The sequence below is a fragment of the Scyliorhinus torazame genome, chromosome 24 (genome assembly GCF_047496885.1).
Source record: "Scyliorhinus torazame isolate Kashiwa2021f chromosome 24, sScyTor2.1, whole genome shotgun sequence".
Taxonomy (NCBI): Eukaryota; Metazoa; Chordata; class Chondrichthyes; order Carcharhiniformes; family Scyliorhinidae; genus Scyliorhinus; species Scyliorhinus torazame.
The window spans coordinates 48,543,855-48,570,688 of record NC_092730.1 but is presented as its reverse complement, the minus strand read 5'-3'; the positions used below and the strand labels follow the sequence as shown (position 1 = coordinate 48,570,688).

At 46.6% G+C, this 26,834-nt stretch overlaps 4 non-coding genes across 4 annotated transcripts; 2 read left to right on the top strand and 2 right to left on the bottom strand.

Annotated features, from left to right (window-relative positions):
- The first annotated feature begins 872 nt into the window (after positions 1 to 872).
- Positions 873 to 954, top strand: trnas-uga (transfer RNA serine (anticodon UGA)). Its single transcript has one exon. It is a non-coding gene; the product is annotated as a tRNA-Ser (tRNA).
- A 6,986-nt stretch (positions 955 to 7,940) lies between these two features.
- Positions 7,941 to 8,022, top strand: trnas-gcu (transfer RNA serine (anticodon GCU)). The gene has a single exon. It is a non-coding gene; the product is annotated as a tRNA-Ser (tRNA).
- A 12,447-nt stretch (positions 8,023 to 20,469) lies between these two features.
- On the bottom strand, positions 20,470 to 20,541 carry trnar-ucu (transfer RNA arginine (anticodon UCU)). The gene has a single exon. It is a non-coding gene; the product is annotated as a tRNA-Arg (tRNA).
- Positions 20,542 to 25,694: 5,153 nt separating this feature from the next.
- On the bottom strand, positions 25,695 to 25,783 carry trnar-ucg (transfer RNA arginine (anticodon UCG)). The gene is given in 2 exon segments: positions 25,695 to 25,730; positions 25,747 to 25,783. It is a non-coding gene; the product is annotated as a tRNA-Arg (tRNA).
- Positions 25,784 to 26,834: the final 1,051 nt, after the last annotated feature.

Sequence of the window (26,834 nt, the reverse complement as noted above, 5' to 3'; positions counted from 1 at the left end):
AGTTGTGGAAATAAGATCCATCGGAAGCAGAACCGTTACTGAGACAACATTTTAATTCCATATTTATTAAATTTTGTCACGAAATGTTCGTTTAGACCTCTGGATTCCCAGTCATAACCTTGCGTTCCTGTTACGAAGAAAGTTCATTCAGCATCAATATTTTCAGATAATAACACGGAAGCTGTTATTCGAACCCTCGAACCCACGACCCTGGGATTAAGAGTCCCATGCTCTACCGACTGAGCTAGCCGGGCTGCTGGTGCACTATTTATTAAGCGTCTTCTTGAAGAGAGCTGATGCGGTGAAGTCCTTCTGCCATACTTCCCACTCCTGACACCATGTAGAAATGCTCGTCTCTCAATGACTGGCGACCAATGACATGTAATAAAAAATCACTGACTTAATAATTGAGCAGCTCCTCCTGGCTTGTGCTCTGACCGCGATCCGGGGAACTGCCGGAATCCCGACACGTGACCATTTTAGTTGCGTCATCAGGTCATCAGGTGACCGTTCGGCCTGCACAGGTCTCCTTCTGTGCTGTAATTTCTAGATTTCATCATTTAAATTTTCCTCCAGACTGTAAAGTGTGGTCCTGTTCCATTTGAATTTCTAATATATTTCCAATGTAACTGATGTTGTTCCACAATCTATTTAATCGGTGGAATTGTGCGTTTAGGGAGCTGAGGTTTTCGAGTCTCTCAAGGCCTCTCTCCAAATCCAATGGTCATTTTCCACGAAGATTCAACCCCTCCTCACATAAACACCGGGGCCCCGTTGATCGTTTGAATGCAATAACTTCCTGGAGTGATTCCAGGCTGGTTTTAGAATGTATTCTATCGACCAAATTATTAATGAATGACCCACTTGACGCAGCTGCGATGGCCGAGTGGTTAAAGCGTCGGGCTTGAAATCCAATGGGGTTTCCCCGCGCAGGTTCTAGTCCTGCTCGCACCGACTGCGATTCGAAGTGTTTGCTGAACTACCCGCGCAAGCCACTGACTCGAGAATGAATCGGAATGTTTGTAAATGAACCTATATCGAGCTCAGTCAGATATTTGATGCTTTTGGGGGAAACTGAACGAAATTTTAAGAAGCTCGCACTCAAAACAACAATCAATAAATAATAACGTTTCCTGCAACGTTTGGAAGGAGAAGCAGCAACGGCAGCGAATGGAAACGTGGTTCGGTTTCATTCAGGTGAATGTATTTCTGGGTAAAAAGATCGTGTTAGAAATGGAACATATTTTATCTCTCTATCTGTTTCTTTGTTTCTTTCTCTCTCCCTCACTCATTGTTTTCGTGCTTCTCCGGGGACTGATTGGATACAGTGAAACTCAGCCCTATTTCATCCCAACTCTTTTGGACGAATACATCCTGGCGATGGGCGGTCCTGAATCAGTGGAAGAATCGACAAACTATTCCATTCTTGGCTCTGTGAGAAGTTCCATTCCTGGTTGTGAGGTGGCTCTGGGATAAAGGGATCGAGAGAGAACGAGGTGACTGCAGTCTGACTCTTACTCTGAAAACCAGTTAGTGCGCCCTTGTAGAAAGTGGATGTGTCTGAGAACAGGAGGAAAGCAGATCATGGGCCTGTGATTGATTTTATTGAGCCGGACCTTGAAAAGTGAAGCAAACTTCTAACCAGTCGGTGCCTGTCTGAGAACTGGCAAGGAATTACGGCTGACATTGAGACAGTTCATCTTTAATTAGTTACAGCAAATCGATTCTTTCAGAGTTGTTGGTGTGTTGTTTTCAGAGTCACTGTCATAGTTTCTTAAAATATGATTTGTGCTTGTTTTTGTTTTGTTCAGTAATTTGGGGAATCTATTTGGAGCGGGTGCAGTTGGTCAATATCTGTGCCTCTTGCTTGGCAGCTCCCCAGGAAGCAGAAGCTCCATTCCTATCCAGATCTGTGGACACAATCAGGAGATCCAAACTATTGCACACTGCTGCCATCTCCTGGCTGAAAGCAAGTTGTGCAACAAGGTAACGATGTATTCGTGACACGTTTCAATTGGAGCAAAATAACATTAACATGGTTAAATATTATCATTGTAGTAATCACATTTAAATCCCCAAATATCGGATTTTTGACTGAGCGATCAGTTCATCCCGATTTATCGGAAAATGAAGGATTCCCATTACAGCCATATTGGTTACAAGAATATCCAATCTCTGATTTAATACATTCTCTCGCTTCATTGTTTGTGTATTCGTTCTATATATGGAGGCAAAGTTTGAAGAACTCAGTAACAGGTTGATCAATGTACCCGGAGAGGTGAAACTGCCGCCCCGAACTTCCTTCTATAAAGGTGATTCCAGTCACTCCCCACTTTCCCATCAGAACAACGTCACAGAAGAAATCACACCAGCTTCACAGAACAACCATTCAGCACGAAAGTAAATTATCTGAACTATGCTGACCAGAATCAGTGTGCTCAAACATGTGTTCTTGTTGAAAGAAAAAATGAGGAAGTGAATAATTGTGTGGTTACCGCAGGGCAGTAAGGTTGTAGCTCCTGGTTTAAGGAGCAGAGTGCCGCAGCGGAAGCGTGCTGGGCCTTTAGCCCGAGGTCGAGGAATCGAGGCTATTCTCTGCTATTTACATCCTCCCTGACACGAAAAGTAAACATAACGCACGTTCCTGTTTGCTTTGCAGCAAATACCTATCAGAAAATTTCTTGCAGTCTCATCCCGACATTAAACCCAGGAATGAAGCAGACAGCATGACACATTACAACATTGTAAAGCTCACACAGAGGGAACCACAGATAAAATGCTTTAAAGTCTCAGCAGGTCTGACCAGATCTGTAGGGAGAGAAAGAGCTAACGTTTCGAGTCCAGATGACACTTTGTCAAAGCTGGACCGGACACGTTATCCAGTAGTACCCCACAAAGGGGCAATATAGGTATATAACGATATCCAGTAATAACTCACAGGGGGCATATAAGGAAATAAAGCTTTATCGAGCAACAAATCACAATAGAAACCAAGTTCCCATCTTCCCCTCTCGGACGGATGTGAACAATCGAACCTGCCGGACTATTTACAAGAGAAGACGAATTTTACCCGGAGTCCTGGGATCAATATTAACTCCTCAACCAAAGTCACTGAAGCAGATTATCGAGTCATTAACTGCGCTTTTGCCTGTGTGGTCTCGCTGTGCGTATCTGAGCAGGAATCTCATGTCCTGAGACCAACGCTTTTCCATTGAAAGGAAGGTATTGGACAATCGTGAGGTTGAAAATCTCCTTGGAGAAATTTAACCTCGTGGGGGAAAGGTCAATATCAGGAGTGGGATTCGTATCCACGCTTCCATAAGAGACTGCGACCTGAAATTCAGCGCCTTTGACCGCTCGGTCACCCTGATGCGTTGTCGCCGAAACAAAGATCCGTGCACAAATCGACTCAAATTCTATGTTCATCATCATTTCATTTCAAACAAGATATGCTTATCCTACTTTTGAACACCAGCCATAATCCTGTATCTGAGTGTCATCCTTGTCCAAGCCGCTGGGGGTTAAGGAGCTCCTCATTGCTGCACTGATCAGTTTGCTCCAATCAACCAGGACCGAATTCCCGCTCTACCTGTTCCTCACTCGAAGATATTGAGAGCCTTAGTCCTGAGCGACGTGAAGTATCCAATTGGAGAGTTGCATTCCGGCGAATGGAATCTCTCTCCACAGCTGCTTCCGGTGCTGTTTTCACCGACAAGGAGCCGAAGAATGCCTCCTGTGTCCAAATAGGAGAACGTTCATCCAGGAGAGGCGCCAGAAGAGTGTTCTGGGAGAAGTCAACTTAGTCACCTCGACTATACTGTGGGTAGCTGAAGAACAGGTGTCAAAGAGCGGATCAGACGGTAAGCTAAACGTTGATACTGATAAAGAAAAAGGTAGATGTGCTGCTGACAAACAGCGACTTGTTTCCGTTTGGTGTGAGTGAGAATATTAATAGCAGAGAATGGTTTCGATCCATCGACTTCTGTGTTAGGGGTCCAGCATACGTCCGCTGCGCCACTTTGCTCGCAGTTGATTTTCTCTGGGGTCGGACTTGAAGCAAAGCTTGAAGAAATCAGTAAAAGCGTGATCAATCTTCCCAGAGAGGTGAAACTGCCGTCCCGAACTTCCTTCCATGAAGGTGATTCCAGTCATTCCCCACTTTCTCATCAGAACAACGTCACATAATAAATCACATCCCCTTCACAGAACAACCATTCAGCACGAAAGTAAATTATCTGAACTATGCAGACCAGAATCAGTGTGCTCAAACGTGTGTTCAAGTTGAAACAAAAAAATGAGGAAGTGAATAGCTGTGTGGCTACCGCAGGGCAGTAAAATCGTAGCTCCTGGTTTAAGGATCAGAGTGCCGCAGCGGAAGCGTGCTGGGCCATTAGCCCGACGTCAGGGAATCCTGGCTATTCTCTGCTATTTACATTCTCCCTGACACGAAAAGTAAACATAACGCACGTTCCTGTTTGCTTTGCAGCAAATACCTTTCAGGATCCTTCTTGCAGTCTCGTCCCAGGAATGAAGGAGACAGCATGACACAGTACAACGTTGCAAAGCTCACACAGAGGGAAGCACAGATAAAATGCTTTAAAGTCTCTGCTCAATTGATCCTCAAGATAAACACTTCCAAATTCCACCAATTCCATTGGGAAATGCATGAATATCGATTGTTTAAATTTTACATACATCTAACACCTCTCCGTCCACCCGGTCACATTCTATCACCGACAGTTCATGTGAATCTCCCCCGCTCTGTTGCGGTTCTGTGTCGTGGCCAGTAGATGTCAACACACTCTGGTAGAGCAAAGTTCACAGTTTAGAGTGAGACACAACTGATAAAAATTGTTTTATTATATTAAAGTTGGGACGGCGGGATTTCGAAGAAGATAATATGTGGTGATGATCTTTTCTTATATTTTGGTTGTGTTGAAGCCGTCAACATGTTGTATGTGGGAGTGAGGTGCATTCTCTCTGCACTTCTCTGGTCCCGTTTGTAAATGGGGGATTCCTGTTACTCTCAGGTAATGTGTGAGAGTGTAAGAGACATTCTGAACCTGTCAGTCTTCGTCACTATATGTGCCTGTGGATACGTTGTCAGTGGAACCGCACCGTGACACCAGTTCTTCAGCGACCCACAGTACAGTTGAGGTTACCGGGATGACGTCTCCCATAATTCTCTTCAGCCACCTCTCCAGGATGAACCTCCTCCTGTTTGTAGACTGGAGGGGTTCTTTGGCTACTTGCCTGTAATAAGATCGCATATAAAAATTACATTGAAGTAAATGAGTTGTATCATGTGGTTAAGGAGACGCACAATAATCCATTGTACTCTGCACACGTGGGTTCAAATCCCATCCTCGTCTGTCATGTGTCTGTTGTGTCTCTGTTTGGTCCACTTCATGAGCATGAAGTACAAATGCTGTGATTTTTTGCTTTGGTTCACGGGCTTGGCGGGTGGTGAATTCGGCGAACACTGTCCATGTTGAAACCACATTATAAAAAGGTGAGAAACCTACTTATTTCACTCCCTGACCTAATTGCGTATAAATTCTGAGTTGGAAACTGTTTCTTCGTCTCAGTTTGAAACTCACAAAATCGCGCAAAAGGTAAGTTCATAAAATAAAGAAGCAGACTTCAGCCATTAGACCCATCGAGTCTGCCCAGCCATTCTATCATGGCTGATATCTTCCCCATCTGCGACCTACAATGTTACAGATGAAGAGGTCGATTGCGATATCAGCATGAACACCTTCTCCCTAGAACGCATGATCTCGGAGCGGGAGGAGGCAATTTAGCTTCCTGAGCCTAACACCTTTCATGTGATGTTGGCTGATCCCATCCTGGCCTCAACTCCACCGTCTTCCCGTTCTCCGTATCCCTTCAACTCCTTACCAATAAAACTCTCTCTACCACCTCCTTAAATTTACTCACTCTCCCTGCATCCAACGCAATCTGGGGTACCGATTTCCACAGAATCATAAACCCTTTGGAATAAGTAGTTTTCCCTCAAATCTTTTTTCACATTGCAATCTCTTATTCTAAGATCATGACCTCGCCTTTTAGAATGCCCCACAAGAGAAAGACACAGCTCCACGTCAACTTTTTCCATACCTTTTGGCATCTGATACACCTCAATTAGATAATGACGCACACATTCTGAGTGAGAAACTGTTGGCCAGTCTTCCTCAGTTTGAAACTCACGATGTTGCACGATAACATCCGACTCAATGGCCGGGAATCGAACAGGGACAACTGCTTGGAAGAAAACTTTGCTCACCACTCTCCCACCGTCGCTGCATTTCCAATTTTGAACACCAGGTGGAATATAAGGAGGCAGATACATTCAATCAGTTCATGGATGCAAAACGAATTAAGGCATATTGCCATGCGTACTTGTGGGACGAAGTGGCCGAGTGGTTAAGGCGATGGACTACCAATCCATTGTGCCCTACACACGTGTGTTCGAGTTCCATGCTCGTTGATTTTAAATCCACTTTTCTCGGAAGTAGGCCTCCTTTTTCCAAGATGGATATACAATCACTGATGTCACAATCTATTCCAAGTTGTCAGGCCAGATTGCATCGAGTTGGGTTAGAGGACGGTGGAACGGAGGCAGACGTGTTTGGGGCTTAACCGCTCTTTGACACCAGTTCTTCTTCGGCTACCCACAGTACAGTCGAGGATACCGGGTTGACTTCTCCCATAATTACCTTCTGCCACCTCTCCTGGATGAACATCCTCCTGTTTGTGCACTGGAGGGTTGCTTCGGTCACTTGTCTGTGAGAAGGTCAGATATTAAAGTTCCATGAAGTAAAGGAGTTGTACCACGTGGTTAATGGGATGCACAAGAAACCTTTGTGCTCTGCGCACTTGCGTTCGAATCCAATCCTCGTCTGTAACGTATCTGTTGTGTCTCTGTTTGATCCACTTCATGAGGGTGACGGAAAAATGCTGTGATTTTTAGTGTTTGGGGCTTGGAGTTGTGAATAATCGAACACTTTCCATATTGAAACCACTTTAGAAAATGACGAGAAAGTTACTTAATTCACTCCCCCCCCTCCATAATTGCGCACACATTCTGAGTTGGAAACTATTTCTTTCCCTCAGTTTGAAAGTCATGAAGCCGCGCAAACGATAGATTCATCAGATAGATGAGCAGTATTACGCCATTCGACCCATCGAGTCTGCCCGCCATTCGATCATGACTGAAATGTTCATCATCTGCTACCTGAACTGTTACGGAACAAGAGATGGATTGAGATATCAGCCAGAACACCTCCTCCCGAGAACTCATAACATTGGAGCTGGGATATGGAATTTAGCCTCTTGGGCGTAAAACCTTCCATGTGATCTTGCCTGATCAAACATAATGGCCTCAACACCACCGTCCTGCCCGTTCTCCAGAACCCTTCAACTCATTACCAATAAAAGTCTCTCTAAGTCCTCCTTAACTTTCTCACAGTCCCTGCATCCACCACACTCCGAGGAAGTGAATTCCACAGAATTACAAGCCTTTGGGAGAAGTCGTTTTTCTTTTTTAAATTTGCAGCCTCATATTCTAAGATGATGACCTCTCGTTTTAGACTACCCCACAACAGGTAACATCAACTCCACGTCTACAATATCTACACCTTTTCGCATCTTAAACACCTCACTTAGATAATCCGCATAAATTCTGAATGAGAAACAGTTGACCAGTCTTCCTCAGTTTGAAACTCAGGATGTCGCGCAAAAACATCCCATTCAACTATAACTGCGATGGCCGGGAATCGAACCGGAGTCAATGGTTTCAAAAGCAGCGATGCTCACCACTATACCACCAGCGATGCATTTCCGCCGTCGAATACCTGGTTGAATAGAAAGAGGCAAATAATTGCCATCAGTTCATGGATGCAAAACGAATTAAGACGTATTGACGCGCCAAGTTGTGCGACGAGGTGGCCGAGTGGTTAAGGCGATGGACTGCTAATCCATTGTGCTCTGCACACGTGGGTTCGAATTCCATCCTCGTCGATTTTTCGCCCATTGTTTCTCAGAAGTGGGATTCATTTTTACACGATGGATCTGCAATCACTGATGTGACAAACTATTCCAAGTTGTCAGGCCACTTGCATCGAGTTGGGTTAGAGGAGGGACGAACGGAGGCACGAACGGCGGCAGACGTGTTTGGGGCTTAACTCCACATTGCCACAATTCTTCTTCGGCTACCAACTGTGCAGTCGAGGTTACCGGGTTCACTTCTTCCATTATTACCTTCTGCCACCTCTCGTGGATGAACGTCCTCCTGATTGTACATTGGTGGGGTGCTTCGGCTACTTGTCTGTGACAAGATCAGATATTAAAATTCCATGAAGTAAAGGGGTTGTTCCACATGGTTAAGGTGATGCACAATAATCCATTGTACTCTGCACACGTTGATTCAAATCCCATTCTTGTCTGTAACGTGTCTGTTGTGTCTCTGTTTCGTCCACTTCATGAGGATACAGAAAAAAGGCTGTGATTTTTAGCTTTTGATTAAGGGCTTGGCGGGCGGTGAATAGTCGAACACTGTCCATGGTGAAACCAAATAATAAAAAGCTGAGAAAGTTACTTTTCACTCCCTGCCCTAATTGCGCATAAATTCTGAGTTGGAAACTGTTCCTTCCCCTCAGTTTGAAACTCAGACTCGATGGGTCTAATGGCTTAATTCTTCTCCTATATTTTATGAACTTATCTTTTGCGCGACTTCGTGAGTTTCAAACTGAGGAGAAGGAACAGTTTCCAACTCACGAAGTCGCGCAAAAGATAAGTTCATAAAATATAGGAGCAGAATTAAGCCATTAGACCCATCGAGTCTGCCCCGCCATTCTATCACGTTGATTGTGCCAGTTAGAAACTTCTAATATTCTAACAATTATTTGGGAACTCGAATCGTCTGATATTCCATTCCCTGTGTAGGTTAGAAACTTCTAATATTCAAACCTCCACCTGCTTAACTAGAAACTTCTAATATTCTAGCCTCGCTTTACCCAGAAACTTCTAATATTCTAGCCCTCCACGTTGCGCGCCATGAAGTTAAAACCTCACCACTATTCTTAGAATTCCCCCTGTACCAGAAAAGGGTCAAGATATTCTAAATGATGAACAGGGATTCTCACTCCCTGACTCCTATGCAGACTTAGGTGGGCGCTATTCGGGTCAAACCAGTGTTTCATGTTATCCCACGGCATAACCCATGTCTTCAGAGAAGATTCTGTTTACTTTCCACTCAGGTGCTTCACTCAAGGGTCCGGCTTTTCTAAGTAGAGTAAAGTAAACTTTCTAATAAACACTCTTTCAGGTTATCAATTTAAGTTCGTTTTAATTTCAAATTAAAAGATGTCATCACTGTTTTTACAGAAAAGTAATAAGATCTTTTCTTTGCATCTTCCTGGTCAGTTGTTAGACCTTCAAGTCTGCCTTGACAATTTTCTCCTGTAACTTTTGTTTTTTTCCTGATGGATTCGCTGTTCTGCTCGGCTTCCGTGTTCAGTCCTTCCCATGACCGAGGGCAGCTATGAGAGCTGGCTGCTGAATTATTAGGTATTATATAGCCCTTTGCGCAGCCTTAGTTTCTACATGGCATTTATTGAAATGTAACTGTTGCTTGCCGACTGTAGCTAATGCAAGCTCCCTGTCGTTGAACTAGCTTATTCTGCTTGACATGTAATACTTTTGTTTGGCAGGTAATACATTTATTTGTTGCTTCGTCAGCAACTTTCCTGATATCTGTCTTTAGTGATGTTTTTTCTCAGTCTAAATACTGGATATGAACTCGTGTTCAACGAAGCAGTTCGCCTCTGCACTTCTACTGGTCAGCTGGTGTCAACGGCAGGTCGCCCCCTATATTTCTAACCTTATCTGGCTTGGACCTATACCCTATGACCTGATTATTTGCTAAAAGATTTTTAACGTCAAAAATGTGTAAATTATGGGATAAACGTGCCACCTCACGTGTTTCTTAGCTGGAAAGCAGTTGTCTCATATTTAAGTGGCGTCAGCAAGGTTTCCCGCTTAACCTTCTCCCCCAATTTAAACCTAAGATCCTGGTTGTTCCTTTTTTAATTGTTCAGTAAAATAATGCACTTCTCGGGAATTGCCCTTTTCCAGAGCTTCCACATCCTTCCGCCTCATTTTAGGAAGGATGTGGAAGCTCTGGAAAAGGTGCAAAGAAGATTTACCAGGATGTTGCCTGGAATGGAGAGTAGGTCTTACGAGGAAAGGTTGAGGGTGCTAGGCCTTTTCTCATTAGAGCGGAGAAGGATGAGGGGCGACTTGATAGAGGTTTATAAGATGATCAGGGGAATAGATAGAGTAGACAGTCAGAGACTTTTTCTCCAGGTGGAACACACCATTACAAGGGGACATAAATTTAAGGTGAAAGGTGGAAGATATAGGAGGGATATCAGAGGTAGGTTCTTTACCCAGAGAGTAGTGGGGGCATGGAATGCACTGCCTGTGGAAGTAGTTGAGTCGGAAACATTAGTGACCTTCAAGCAGCTGTTGGATAGGTACATGGATTACGGGAAAATTATATAGTGTAGATTTATTTGTTCTTAAGGGCAGCACGGTAGCATTGTGGATAGCACAATTGCTTCACAGATCCATGGTCCCAGGTTCGATTTCGGCTTGGGTCATTGTCTGTGCGGAGTCTGCACGTCCTCCCCGTGTCTGCGTGGGTTTCCTCCGGGTGCTCCGGTTTCCTCCCACAGTCCAAAGATGTGCAGGTTAGGTGAATTGGCCAATGATAAATTGCCCTTAATGTCCAAAATTGCCCTTGGTGTTGGGTGGAGGTGTTGAGTTTGGGTAGGGTGCTCTTTCCAAGAGCTGGTGCAGACTCAGGGGGCCGAATGGCCTCCTTCTGCACTGTAGATTCAATGATAATCTATGATTAATCTAGGACAAAGGTTCGGCACAACATCGTGGGCCGAAGGGCCTGTTCTGTGCTGTATTTTCTATGTTCTATGTTCGGGAAGTGTGAAATACTGTTCCCGTTTATATAACTTAAGATTTTAAATTTATTGAATGTCTTTTTAACTTTAAAACCAGGTTGATTTGTCCATATCTGTTTTCTTTAACGCCTGCGAAGCTATCTGTATTTTAAACAACCTGCGGCTGTTAACCCTTTGTGGGACCTTTCCCATTCATTTAAAATCTCTGTCTTTTCCAGGTTCACATTCATGGTTCAAATGATATATTTTTTCATTATAACCTGTTCCTCACACGAAGGTATTGAGAGACGAAGATCTGAGCGACGTGAAGTATCCAATTGGAGAGATGCATCATGGCGACTGGAATCTCTCTCCACAGCTGCTTCCGGTGCTGCTTTCACAGCCGACGAACCCCTCCAGTGTCCAAACAGGTGAAAGTTCATCCAGTAGAGGCGGCAGAAGGGAGTTCTGGGAGAAGGCAACTTAGTCACCTCGACTATACTGTGGGTAGCTGAAGAACAGGTGTCAAGGAGCAGATCATACTGAAAGGAAAATGTTGATACTAATAAAGAAAAAGGCAGATGTGCTGCTGGGTGATAGCGACTTGTTTGCTTTTGGTGTGAGTGCGAATACAAATAGCAGACGATGGTTTTGGTCCATCGACTGCTGGGCTATGGGCCCACCACGCTCCCGCTGCGCCACTCCGCACGTGGTTGAGCTATTCGCGGTCGAGGTCGAGGAATCGACTCACAGGGGGCCAATAAGGAAATAAAGCTTTATCGAGCAATGAATCACAATAGAAACCGAGTCCCCAACTTCCCCTCTTGGACGGATGTGAACAATCCAACCTGCCAGACTATTTACTGGGCTTTTGCCGGTGGGGTCTTGCTGTGCGTATTTAAGCGGGAATCTCATGTCCTGGGACCAACGCTTTTCCATTGAAAGGGAGGTATTGGATCTTCCTGAGTTTGAAAATCTTGCTGGAGAAATTTAACCTCGTGGAGCAAAAGGCAATATCAGGAGTAGGATTCGAACCCACGCCTCCAGAAGAGACTGCGACCTGAACGCTCGGCCATCCTGATGCGTTGACGCCGAAACTAAGATCCGTGCACAAATCGACTTAAATTCAATCTTCATCGTCATTTCATTTCAAACAAGATATGCTTTTCCTACTTTTGAACCCCAGCCAGAGTCCTGCTTCTGAGTGCCATCCTTGTCCAAACCGCTGGTGTTTAAGGAGCTTCTCATTGCTGCATTGATCAGTTTGCTCTAATCAATAAGGTCCGATTTCCCGCTCTACCTGTTCCTCAGACGAATGTATTGAAAGTCTAGGATCTGAGCGACGTGAAGTACCCAATTGGAGAGTTGCATTCTGGCGACTGCAATCTCTCTCCACAGCTGCTTCCGGTGCTGCTCTCACAGACAAGGAGCCGAAGAACCCCCCCAGTGTCCAATCAGGTGAACGTTCATCCAGTAGAGGCGGCAGAAGAGTGTTCTGGGAGAAGTCAACTTAGTCACCTCGACTGTACTGTGGTTAGCTGAAGAACAGGTGTCAAAGAGTGGATCAGATTGAAAGCAATACTTTGGTACCAATAAAGAAAAAGGCAGATGTGCTGCTGACAAATAGCAACTTGTTTCCGTTTGGTGTGATTGAGAATATGAATGATGCCGGCGTTGGACTGGGGTGAGCACAGTACGAAGTCTTACAACTCCAGGTTAAAGTCCAACGGGTTTGTTTCGATGTCACTAGCTTTCGGAGCGCTGCCCCTTCCTCAGGTGAATGCAGAGGTCTGTTCCAGAAACACAGATATAGACAAAAGTTTGGTATCTTTGAATTTGTCTATATCTGTGTTTCTGGAACAGACCTCTGCATTCACCTGAGGAAGGAGAACATGAAAAACAGAGGATGTTTTCGATCCATCGACCTCTGGGCTATGGGCCCAGCACGCTTCCGCTGCGCCACTCTGCTCGGTGCTCGTTATTCTTGTGGTCGGTATTGAGGCAAAGTTTGAGGAAGTCTGTAATTGCGTGATCAATGTTCCCAGAGAGCTGAAACTGCCGCCCCGAACTTCATTTTATAAAGGTGATTCCAGTCACTCCCCACTTTCCCAACAGAACAACGGCACAGAAGAAATCACATCACCTTCACAGAACAACCATTCAGCCGAAAGTAAATTATCTGAACGATGCTGACCAGAATCAGTGTGCTCAAACGTGTGTTCTTGTTGAAAGAAAAAAATGAGGCAGTGAATAGTTGTGTGGCTACCGCAGGGCAGTAATGTTGTAGCTCCTGGTTTAAGGAGCAGAGTGCCGCAGCGGAATCGTGCTGGGCCATTCGCCCGAGGTCGAGGAATCGAGGGTATTCTCTGCTATTTACATTCTCCCTCACGCCAAAAGTAAACATAACACACGTTCCTGTTTGCTTTGCAGCAAATAGCTATCAGAAACGTTCTTGCAGTCTCATCCCGCCATTAGTCCCAAGAATGAAAGAGACAGCATGACACATTACAACATTGTAAAGCTCACACATAGGGAACCACAGAGAAAATGCTTTAAAGTCTCAGCAGATCTGACAGCATCTGGAGGGAGAGAAATGAGCTGACGTTTCGTGTCCAGGTGACCCTTAGTCAAAACTGCACGGGAAACGTTATCCAGCAGTACCCCACAGAGGGGCAAAATAGATATAAAGCGATATCCAGTAATAACTCACAGGGGGCCAATAAGGAAATAAAGCTTTATCGAGCAATGAATCACAATAGAAACCGAGTCCCCAACTTCCCCTCTTGGACGGATGTGAACAATCCAACCTGCCAGACTATTTACAAGAGAAGACGAATTCTCTTCTATGTGGCATATAAGGAAAGTAGGAAGGAACTTAAGCAAGGAGTCAGGAGGGCTAGAAGGGGTCACGAAAAGTCATTGGCAAATAGGGTTAAGGAAAATACCAAGGCTTTTTACACGTACATAAAAAGCAAGAGGGTAGCCAGGGAAAGGGTTGGCCCACTGAAGGATAGGCAAGGGAATCTATCTGTGGAGCCAGAGGAAATGGGCGAGGTACTAAATGAATACTTTGCATCAGTATTCACCAAAGAGAAGGAATTGGTAGATGTTGAGTCTGGAGAAGGGGGTGTAGATAGCCTGGGTCACATTGTGATCCAAAAAGACGAGGTGTTGGGTGTCTTAAAAAATATTAAGGTAGATAAGTCCCCAGGGCTAGATGGGATCTACCCCAGAATACTGAAGGAGGCTGGAGAGGAAATTGCTGAGGCCTTGACAGAAATCTTTGGATCCTCGCTGTCTTCAGGGGATGTCCCGGAGGACTGGAGAAGAGCCAATGTTGTTCCTCTGTTTAAGAAGGGTGGCAAGGATAATCCCGGGAACTACAGGCCGGTGAGCCTTACTTCAGTGGTAGGGAAATTACTGGAGAGAATTCTTCGAGACAGGATCTACTCCCATTTGGAAGCAAATGGACGTATTAGTGAGAGGCAGCACGGTTTTGTGAAGGGGAGGTCGTGTCTCACTAACTTGATAGAGTTTTTCGAGGAGGTCACTAAGATGATTGATGCAGGTAGGGCAGTGGATGTTGTCTATATGGACTTCAGTAAGGCCTTTGACAAGGTCCCTCATGGTAGACTAGTACAAAAGGTGAAGTCACACGGGATCAGGGGTGAGCTGGCAAGGTGGACACAGAACTGGCTAGGCCATAGAAGGCAGAGAGTAGCAATGGAGGGATTCTTTTCTAATTGGAGGGCTGTGACCAGTGGTGTTCCACAGGGATCACTGCTGGGACCTTTGCTCTTTGCAGTATATATAAATGATTTGGAGGAAAATGTAACTAGTCTGATTAGTAAGTTTGCAGACGACACAAAGGTTGGTGGAATTGCGGATAGCAATGAGGACTGTCTGAGGATACAGCAGGATTTAGATTGTCTGGAGACTTGGGCGGAGAGATGGCAGATGGAGTTTAATCCGGACAAATGTGAGGTAATGCATTTTGGAAGGTCTAATGCAGGTAGGGAATATACAGTGAATGGTAGAACCCTCAAGAGTATTGAAAGTCAAAGAGATCTAGGAGTACAGGTCCACAGGTCATTGAAAGGGGCAACACAGGTGGAGAAGGTAGTCAAGAAGGCATATGGCATGCTTGCCTTCATTGGCCGGGGCATTGAGTATAGGAATTGGCAAGTCATGTTGCAGCTGTATAGAACCTTAGTTAGGCCACACTTGGAGTATAGTGTTCAATTCTGGTCGCCACACTACCAGAAGGATGTGAAGGCTTTAGAGAGGGTGCAGAAGAGGTTTACCAGAATGTTGCCTGGTACGGAGGGCATTAGCTATGAGGAGCGATTGAATAAACTCGGTTTGTTCTCACTGGAACGAAGGAGGTTGAGGGGCGACCTGATAGAGGTATACAAAATTATGAGGGGCATAGACAGAGTGGATAGTCAGTGGCTTTTCTCCAGGGTAGAGGGGTCAATTACTAGGGGGCATAGGTTTAAGGTGAGAGGGGCAAGGTTTAGAGTAGATGTACGAGGCAAGTTTTTTACGCAGAGGGTAGTGGGTGCCTGGAACTCGCTACCGGAGGAGGTGGTGGAAGCAGGGACGATAGGGACATTTAAGGGGCATCTTGACAAATATATGAATAGGATGGGAATAGAAGGATACGGACCCAGGAAGTGTAGAAGATTGTAGTTTAGTCGGGCAGCATGGTCGGCACGGGCTTGGAGGGCCGAAGGGCCTGTTCCTGTGCTGTACATTTCTTTGTTCTTTGTTCTTTGTTGAATTTTACCCTTCTCTTGGCATCAATATTAATTCCTCAACCAGAGTCACTGAAGCAGATTATCGAGTCATGAACTGGGCTTTTGCCGGTGGGGTCTTGCTGTGCATATTTAAGCAGAAATCTCATGTCCTGAGACTAACGCTTTTCCATTGATAGGGAGGTATTGGATCTTAGATCCGTGCACAAATCGACTTAAAGTCTATCTTCATCGTTATTTCATTTCAAACAAGATATGCTCTTCCTACTTTTGAACCCCTGCCAGAGTCCTGCAGCTGAGTGCCATCTTTGTCCAAACCGCTGGTGGTTCAGGAGCTTCTCATTGCTGCATTGATCAGTTTGCTCTAATCAACAAGGTCCGATTTCCCGCTCCACCTGTTCCTCAGACGAAGGTATTGAAAGTCTAAGATCTGAACGACGTGATGTGTCCATTTGGAGAGTTGCATTCTGGCGACTGCAATGTCTCTCCACAGTTGCTTCCCGTACTGCTTTCACAGACAAGTTCACTGACTGTACTGTGGTTAGCTGAAAAACAAGGAGCGGATCAGACAGAAAGCAAAACTTTGCTACTAATAAAGAAGAAGGCAGGTGTGCTGCTGACAAATAGCGACTTGTTTCCGTTTGGTGTGAGTGAGAATATAAATAGGCTTGCAACTTGCTGGCGAGGCCGTCGCCGGTGATGATGACGTGGCGTGGACTCGCTGAACCAGTTTCAGGAGCTTGCAGGCTCGAGCACCGAGCAGGGACGCTCTGTCAGGCCCGACGATATCAAACCACAGTGTTGCCGTGTCGCCTTGTTGGATACCCCTAGTTGACAGGAACCAGTGGCAGCTATGGCATTGCCATTGTAGTCAAGGAACTGGCAGGCCGGTGGAAGAATGCTTGGTCTGGCGCGCATGGTGTCGAGGCCGGATTTTGAGATGAGGTTCGCTGATGCGCCTGTGTGAAGTTTGAATCGGGTGCAAGCCTTGTCTCATTTCATTTCATTTTGTTTTCATTTCATTAATTGTGTGGACAGCACACCACCCGTCGATCCACACTGAGGATCGAGAGGCGTTTCTCGTTGTGGTGGAAGGCAGTGCATGTGTAGTTATGATGCCCACCCGGTATGGGGACCTGACGCACTCAGCATCAGGGTCTGTTGGGCTGTCGGGATCGGAATCTGGCATGCCTTGTTGTATTGAGCGGACACTTCTGCGCCGCAGCTGGGATCGCTGGCTGCTGAGCGGTGGAGCAGATCTGCAAAGGGCTGCATAGTGGCCAAGCTTGCCACACTGTAGACACCGGCGTCCTTTTGCCGGACATTTCCGCTTTAAGTGGGTGGAGCCACAATTCGGAGATGTCATGATGCCGATGGCAGGGCATTCCGTGCGCCATCGCGCATGCGCAGTACGGTCGGTCGACGTACGCACCTGTGCAGTCGTTTTTTCGGCCTCGTCGTCCACTCGGTCATGGCGCACCTGCGCAGGGACCCGGGAAAAGCGCACAAAGTGACCACTCTCCTCGATGCTCAGGCCCTGCATTTGAACAATGGCCTGCACCCGTTCCGCCTCGTGGGAGGCCAGTTTTGCAGTTTCTGCCGCCCAGATGTGGGAGTAACGATTCTTAGCATGCTGATGGATAACGCATGTCTCGATAGCAACTGAGAGGGTCAACTGTTTGACTTTTAGGAGCTGCTGCCGAAGGGAGTCGGAGTGGACCCCGAAAACGATCTGATCCCGGATCATGGAATCTGCCATCGAGTCATAGTTACATGACTGCGCTAGGATGCAGAGATGGGTCACGAAGGACTGAAAAGGTTCATTCTTACCCTGAAGCCTCTGCTGGAAAAAGTACCATTCAAAGCTCTCATTCACCTCAGTGTCGCAGTGGCTGTCAAACTTCAGCAGGACTGTTTTGAATTTTGTTTTGTCTTCGCCGGCAGCGAACGTAAGGGAGTTGTAGCTGTGGATGACATGGTCCCCCACGGTGGAGACAAATAATGTGATCGTCCTGGCATCCGATGCTGCTTCGAGGTCGGATGCCTCGATGTACAGGAGGAACTTTTGCTTGAAGATTTTCCAATTGGCGCCAAGGTTGCCGGAGATGCGGAGCTGCGGAGGAGGCTGGTGTTTTCCATTTCACCGGATGGCTGCTTCCTACAGCTCCCCACCTGGAAGTCGGACCGGCCATACACTTCCCTCGAGGGGGACAGTCGCCTCAACCACTTCCTTAGGGTTCAGTATCACAAATGGGATCTCGGTCTTCCAAAAAGAGATGGACCAAGTGGTCGACCAGTACGGTTTGTGGGCCACCTTTCCGTACTTATAAAATGTCACCATCCGCGGCCATGACCAGCAGGACCACGATGCCAACCTCGATAAATTCCTCCGCACTGCCACCCTTCTCAACCTGACCTACAACAAAGAGAAGTGTGTGTTCAGCATGACCCGGTTAGCCATTCTCGGCTATGTAGTCCAAAATGGTCTTCTCGGGCCCGACCCCGAGCGCATGCGCCCCTTCATGGAACTTCCCCAAGGCCCTCAAACGCTGCCAGGGCTTCTTTTCCTACCACGCTCAGTGGGTCCCAAACTATGCCGACAAGGCCCGCCCACTCATTCAGTCCTTCCAGTTCCCCGTTGCGGCCGAGACACAACATGCTTTCGTCCGCATCAGAGCAGACATCGCCAAGGCTGGGATGTGCGCAGTGGATGAGTCACTGCTTTTCCAAGTAGAAAGCGACGCTTCAGACGTCGCCCTGGCTGCCACCCTTAACCAGGCAGGCAGACCCGTGGCATTCTTTCCCCGCACCCTTCATGTCTCTGAAATTCGACACTCATCCGTCGAGAAGGAGGCTCAAGCTATCGTTGAAGCTGTTTGAAGCGGCATTGGAGGTATTACCTGGCAGGTAAGAGATTCACTCTCCTTACGGACCAACGGTCGGTAGCCTTATTGTTCAATAACACACAGCGGGGCAAGATCAAAAATGATAAAATCTTGCGGTGGAGAATCGAGCTCTCCACCTATAATTACGAGATCTTGTATCGCCCCGGTAAACTCAACGAGCCTCCAGACGCCCTCTCCCGAGGTACATGTGCCAGCGCACATGAGGACCAACTCTGGGCCCTACACAACAGCCTTTGTCACCCGGAGGTCACCCGATTGTACCATCTGGTCAAAGCTCACAATCTGCCCCACTCCGTCGAGGAAGTAAGGACAGTGACCAGGGTCTGCCAGGTCTGTGCGGAGTGCAAGCCGCATTTCTACCGGCCAGACCGTGCACGCCTGGTGAAGGGTGGATTTCAAAGGGCCCCTCCCCTCCACCGACCATAACACCATATTCTCAGTGTGGTCGATGCGTACTCCAGATTCCCCTTCACCATCCCATGCCCCGATATGACGTCTGCCACCGTCATCAAGGCCCTCAGCACCATCTTCGCTGTTCGGTTTCCCTGCCTACATCCACAGTGACAGGGGATCCTCATTCATGAGCGATGAGCTGCGTCACGTCCTGCTCAGCAGGGGTATAGCCTCCGGTAGGATGACCAGCTACAACCCCCGGGGAAACGGGCAAGTAGAACGGGTGAATGGGACAGTTTGAGGGCCGTCCTGCTGGCCCTATGGTCCAGGAACCTCCCAGCCTCTCGCTGGCAGGAGGTCCTCTTTGACACTCTGCACTCCATCCGGTCACTATTGTGTACCACCACTAGTAACACACCCCATGAACGTGTTTTTACCTTCCCCAGGAAGTCCACATCTGGTGTGTCGCACCCTACTTGGCTCGCTGCTCCAGGACCGGTCCTTCTCCGTAGGCACCTCCGACTCCACAAGGCGGACCCCTTGGTGGACAGGGTTCACCTGCTTCACGCCAACCCTCAATATGCCGACGTTGAGTTTCCCGACGGCCGCCAAGATACTGTCTCACTCAGGGACCTGGCACCGTCAAGTTACACCCCAACACCACCCCCCCCCCCCCCACCAACCCCCCCACCTCCCACCGCGCCGCCAATATTGACCCACCAGACCCCCTCACCTTTTCCGCACAAGAGGACGAAGAGGACTTCTGCACGCTCCCGGAGTTCCCCGATGACTGGCCAGCATCAGCACCGCCACCACCGCCATCGGCGCCACCTCCACCTCCGCCAGCACCGACTTCGTCACCACCATTACGCCGATCCCAACGAAGCACCAAAGCACCGGACCGGCTGAACCTTTGACGGACTCCGGACCGTCAACATGGACTTTTCTTTCCCTACCACTGTACATAATTCCAATAATTGTATATAGTTTCATGTCACCCCCGCCGGACTCATTTTTAACAGAGGGTGAATGTGGTGATCCACTGTAATAGGAGATGTAAGATAGGACCTGCCGACTGGCTCCGCCCAGTGAGAACTGTATAAATATGCATGCCCTCCAGTGCCCTGCCATTTCGCCAGATGCAGCAGGAGGCCTCGCATCTGACTGTAATAAAGCCACAGTTGTCCACAACTTTAGTATTTGTGCAATTGATCGTGCATCAAAGATGAAGTAAAAATGCTGTTATTTTTAACTTTTGTTTGAAGGCTGGCGCGGGGGGTGGGGGGGGGGGGGGGGCGGGGGGATAGTCAAACACTGTCCACATTGAAACCACGTTAAAAAACGATAAGTACTTATTTCATTCCCCGCTGCATTTGCGTGTAAATTCTGAGTGAGAAACTTTCTCTTCCTCAGTTTGAAACTCAGGAAGAGGCGCAAAAATTCCCAATTTATTATTGCGATGGCCGGGAATCGAACCCGGGTCAACTGCTGAGAATGCAGCTATGCTCACCACTATACCACCATCGCTTACTGACTGGAGACGTGTCCTTTTGGTTCTTTAGATCAGTTTGATTAACTGTTTCGTATCAAGTACTTACTTTGCGTAAGTTATTTCACTCCAATTTAAAATGCTCCTGAATGAAAGTGTCCGTGTCGCACCGCTCCTGTTCAGCCAGGAGATGGCACCAGTCCACAATAAATGTACATTCAATGTGTCATTACATAGGACACTTACTCTGGCCTGAGACCTTAACTCGTACCTGTGTCCTGATGCTGTCATTTTCACCCTGTTTAAGTAATCATAGATTGCCTCCAGTGCAGAAGGAGGCCATTCGGCCCATGGAACCGGTACCGACCCTCGGAAAGAACACCCGATTTCGGCCCAAACGCACCTAACCTTTCAAATACGTCAGGATGGCCGAGTTCAGGTCGCAGTCTCCTCCGGAGGCCAGGGCTCGAATCCCACTCCTGAAAGTGACTTTTCCTCCGCGAGGCACCATCCAAACCTGGAACCCCTCCCTAACAGCACTGTGTGTGTACATACACCATATGGACTTCCAGCGGTTCCAGAATCCCCTCACCGCCCATTCTCACGGTCAATTAATGATAGATTGTAAATGTTTTGCCGAATCAGCGACAATCAAAGCCAGAGAAACCTTCAATAACCCTCAGAGCAGGAAAGGCAACTCATTGTCCTTTGGCCCAAAAGCAAAATACTGCGGATGCTGCAAATCTGAAACAAAGACAGAAAATGCTGGAAATATTCAGCTGATCCGGCAGCTTCTGTGGAGAGAGAAAAAGGTCGTTCCAACGAAAGGTCAGGATCTGAAATGGTAACTATTTCTCTTTTCACAGATACTACAGATCCGTACAGTATTTCCAGCATTCCCTTGTGATTAGCTGAACATCCTCAGACTCTGCAGCTTAATCCGTTAAAGTGTCTGTTCCCTCAAGAAAAATCTGGACTCAAATCCCAGCCCAGCCTTATTCCGTTTGACCACCTGTGCGATTGAGAACTTCCTCCACAACAGGGGGAAATGTGTTGGATTTCTAGTCGGAAAATATGCCTTTTGCAGGGTTAAATTCAGTAGAATATCTACAGAGATTGTAACGCAAGTGCTGATTTCAGCTGCCATCATCCAGTTGTTAAATCTTTCCACTAGAAACCCACTGGATTTTCCCCTTTGACTTGAGTCCTGCTCCCAGAGGATCAGTTCAGTATTTTCAATAATATAATATTTTGAATGCTCTGTGTCCAGAGAATTGTGACGCTGAAATTGCTCACACTTCTCTCCATTGTTATCTATTCTGCAGGTATTGACTGCACCGTCTAATGGAGACATGCTCACAGGGCTGTGAGAGAGGCTTTCTTTCAGGCGTGAGGCCTCTTTTGGTTCATCAACAGCAACCGGATGCTGCAGAGAAACTCGGAATACCGAGCACCTCTTCCCAGGATGAACTTAATCAGGGACAAGATGTTGTTTGAAGAGAGAATCAAAGGTCTGAAGAATTGGTCTGAGATTCCTGGCGTTTTGTGAAGAGAACAAGGTGGTGGAGCAATGTGACACTAGCAGGATACGAGTTTGGGATATTATCCAGTCTGTGCTGGGAGAGCTGCGGGAAGGACGTTGTCTTGTCTGCCCACCCAAGCTGAATGTTGGGATTGAGGTGGTGATCAGATTCCGAGAGGAGGGTGAAATCCTTTCACTGAGTTTCAAGCTCACAGTGCGGTTGAGTGTCTTGAGTTACAGGAAGATACAGACGGGATGGTCAAATGGGCAGAAAAGTGGCTGATGGAATTTAACGCTGAAAACTTAGATGTGATAATTTGGTAGGGGGTTTTCGCAGTAACTTCATTGCAGTGTTAATATAATCCTACTTGTGACAATAAAGAATATAATATTATTATTATAGGATTAATGTCAATGGCCTGACACTGGGAAGTCCTGAGGAACAAAGGGACCTGGGAGTGTTTGTCCATAGATCTCTGAAGGCAGAAGGGCAGGTTAATAGGGTGGTGGAAAAGACATTTGAGATATTTGTCTTTATCAATCGGGGCATGGATTACAAAAGCAGAGAGGTCATGGTGGAGTTGTATAGAATGTTGGTGAGGCCACAGCTGGAGTACCGTGTGAAATTCTGGTCACCACATTCTAGGAAATATGTGACTGCACTGGATGGGGTGCAGAGGTGATTCAGCAGGATGTTGCTTGGGATGGAACAGTTAGGATATGAAGAGAGGTTGGATAGGCTTGTTTTCTCTCTCACGCAGGGACAGAGATGACTGAGGGGTGATCTCATCGAGGTGTACAAGATTATGATAGGTATAGACAGGGCGGATAGGGAGCACCTGTTCCCTTCAGTCACAAGGGGACACTGTATTATTCTGTGATTCTGTTACTGATCAGATCTTGGAGGTATCGCTGCTGTATTCCCAGGAGGCGGTGGTCTGATTCGGAGAGCAAAAGCTTCCATCGAGGACGGGGTTCTCAATAAGAACAAACTGGAGGTGTGGGATGTTAGAATCTGCTCAGCACTGATTCATTTTTATTCATTGTTGTGTCCGAGAATAAACACGTGGATTGTAGCTGTCCATTAAAAGCAAAAATAGAATTCGGAAATTTCTGGCCAGTAACTTCACCATGTCCACGTTACATCACTCAGCACCCTCAGCTGCATCACATCTGGTCCACGTTTCCTCAGCAGAGAGCAGTTTCACAGCAGAGAGTACATTTCCACTGGAGAGATTGCAGTTTCTCAGCAGAGCGCACAGTTCACGGCAGAGAACACAGTCCCACAGCAGAGAACACAGTCCCACAGCAGAGAGCACAGTCCCACAGCAGAGAGCACAGTTTCACAGCAGAGAACACAGTAACACAGCAGAGAACACATTTCCACAGGAGAGGTCTCTCTCTGATACAGTCTGTGAGTTCTCCCTCAATGCTCTCACCTTCTGACCTATTGCTCACGTGCCCACTCCAATGGTGTTGAATTGTTTCCCATCAGTCCGTTCAGAACAATCCTTCAGCTGATATGTTGGAAATGTAATTTGCTGACAGAGACTATATTTCCAACATTTCACAACTGGCTGCACATCTGGACCAATGGACAAATACAACCTTCTTCCGTTAGTTGTTGCAGATGTTAAAGGTCCATGAGGTGGTTTGGTGAAGTCAGGTCATTTGGCGAGTTGGCCGAGAGGTGACGGTGATGCGCTGCTAATCCATTGTGCTTTGCATCTGCGGGTCTGAATCCACCCTCCTCGATGATCAATTTCCTGCGTCTCCGCGTTGGGCCACTTATTGAGGGTGCCCTGATGATTCATTCAGTGTATCCGGAACTAGGATGGAGTTTAGATTCGGAGTTCAACAGGCCTGAGGAGTGAATCTTCTTGCACCAATCTCTATACCGATATTCCTAATCCTCTGTCTGACAATCGATTTAAATCACGACACCAGCTTTGGGCAGGAGTTTGGCACCATGAAAACCTGCGGCTTCAGAAGCTCCAAAACAGACGCCAGCTTCATCTGGGGCACTGCTGGCAGATTTTGTCTTTCCAGAACCGGCCGCCCAGCCGTGAAAACAAGTCCATCAGATGACCTCATAACCTCTTTGAATGGTGGAGCAGACAGGATGGGCCGAATGGGCCACTTCTGCTCCTCCGTCTTACTAATTACACTGTAAGACGGAGGAGCAGAAGTGGCCCATTCGGCCCACCCTGTCTGCTCCACCATTCAAAGAGGTTATGATTGACCTGATATAATCTTCAAACCCACTTTCCCGCCTTATCCCCATAATCCTTGATTCCCTTACTGATTTAATCTTGCGCATATTAACTTCCCCAGCCTCGACAAGTATTCGCTTAGAAACAATGTTTCCACAGATACACTATACTCTGAGAGAACAAATTACTCATCATTTCTGATTTAATTGGGCGGCCCCTTACTCTGAGATCATTCCCTCTGGTCCGAGACTCTCCCACATGGAGAAACAACCTCTCAGCATCCACCCTTTCAACGCCTCTGAAAATCTATTGAATCAGTGAATTTGAATGGTGAGATTTATTCCCTGTCCCAAAGAGTATTTCAGGCCTCTGGATTCCCAATCCAGTGAGATAATCTTTCATCCCTCTGAACAAAAAACAGTTGATTCAGCTCATTATTAAACATCTTGGGCCAGTGGGCCGATGAATGGCAGATGGAGTTTAATTTGGATAAATGTGAGGTGATGTATTTTGGTAGCTCAAATCAGGGATTGACCTAATCAGCTACTAGTAGGGAGTTGGGGAGAAATACAGAACAAACAGATCTAGGAGTACAGGTTCACAGCTCCTTGAAGGTAGTGTCGCAGGTGGATAGGGTGGTGAAGAAGGCATTCGGAATGCGAGGTTTTAAGCTCAAAATGTTGAATACAAGAGTTGGGACGTCTTGTTCAAGTTGCACAAGACATTGGTAAGACCACACATGGAATATTGTGTTCAGTTCTGGTCACCCTATTTTCCGAAGGATATTGTTAAACGAGAAAGAGTGCAGAAGTGGTTTACAAGGGTGCTACCAGGACTTGATGGTCTGAGTGAAAGGTAGAGGCTGGATAGGCTGGGACTTTTTTTCCTGGAGCGTAGGAGGCGTATGGGTAATGTCATAGAGGTCTATGAAATAATTAGGAGCATAAATAAGGTACTGAGGAGCATCTGGAACGGGCTGCCAGAGGCAGTGGTGGAGGCGGTTATCATTTTGTCTTTTAAAAATCAGTTAGACAGTTACATGGGCAGGGTGGGTATAGAGGGATATGGGCCAAATGCGGACAAGTGGGTCTAGCTTAGTGAAAGAAACTGGGCGGCATTGACAAGCTGGGCCGAAGGGCTTTTTCCATGCTGCCAACATCTATGACTCTATGACTCTGTCTGTCTTCGTGACGACATTAGAATTTCCTCCACAGAATTGTATTGAACCGATTAATACATAATATTTTATTCTATACTTGATCCAAGTCAAACAGATACTGCGGATTCATCAGGGGATAAACAAAATACTAGGATGAGAGCGAATTGCATGAAAACAATGTTAGAAGGAATTATATACCATAAAAAGCACTGCAATGCTTGGATGGAAAGGTGGAACTATGAGCTGAGGAGGGAAAACTCGGCTGTCAACAAGTTCCACCGGATTTACTGTATGAAACGACCGCGGCAGGACTCGAACCTACAATCTTCTGATATCATCATTAGATTCATCGAAGTCAGACGCCTTATCCATTAGGCCACGCGGCCACCGCCTGTATTTAAAGAAACTTTTACTTGTATTTAAAGAAACTTTTACTATCATTCCTAATGTTACTGGCTAGCCTACCTTCGAATTTGATCCTCTCTTTCCTTATCTATCTCTTTGTTATCCTCTGTTTGTTTTTGTAGTCTTCCCAATCTTCTGACTTCCCACTACTCTTTGCAACATTATAGGCTTCCTCTTTTGCTTTGATGCATTCCCTAACTTCCTTTGTCAGCCATGGCTGCCTAATCCCCCCTCTGATAACCTTTCTTTTCTTTGGGATGAACCTCTGTACTGTGTCCTCAATTACTCCCAGAAACTCCTGCCATTGCTGTTGTACTGTCTTTCCCACTAGGCTCTGCTCCCAGTCGATTTTCGTCAGTTCCTCCTCAATGCCCCTGTCGTTACCTTTATTTAACTGTAACACCTTTACATCTGATTCTACCTTCTTTCTTTCAAATTGGAGATTGAATACGACCATATTATGATCACTGCCTCCTAAGTGCTCCCTTACTTTAAGATCTTTAATCAAGTCTGGCTCATTACATAACACTAAGTCCAGAATGGCCTGTTCCCTCGTGGGCTCCATCACAAGCTGTTCCAAAAAGCCCTCCTGTAAACATTCAATGAATTCCCTTTCCTTGGGTCCACTGGCAGTATTATTTACCCAGTCCACCTGCATATTAAAGTCCCCCATGATCACTGTGACCTTGCCTTTCTGACATGCACTTTCTATTTCGTGGTGCATCTTGTGCCCCTGGTCCTGACCACTGTTAGGAGGCCTGTACATAACTCCCATTATGTTTTTTTTGCCTTTGTGGTTCCTCAACTCTACCCACACAGACTCCACATCATCCGACCCCATGTCGTTTAGTGCTATTGATTTAATTGCATTCCTTATTAACAAGGCAACCCCGCCCCCTCTGCCCACATCTCTGTCTTTTCGATAGGTTGTGAATCCCTGGATGTTTAAATGCCAGTCCTGAACCCCCTGCAACCACGTCTCTGTGATGCCTACCACATCATACCTGCCAGTCACAATCTGGGCCACAAGCT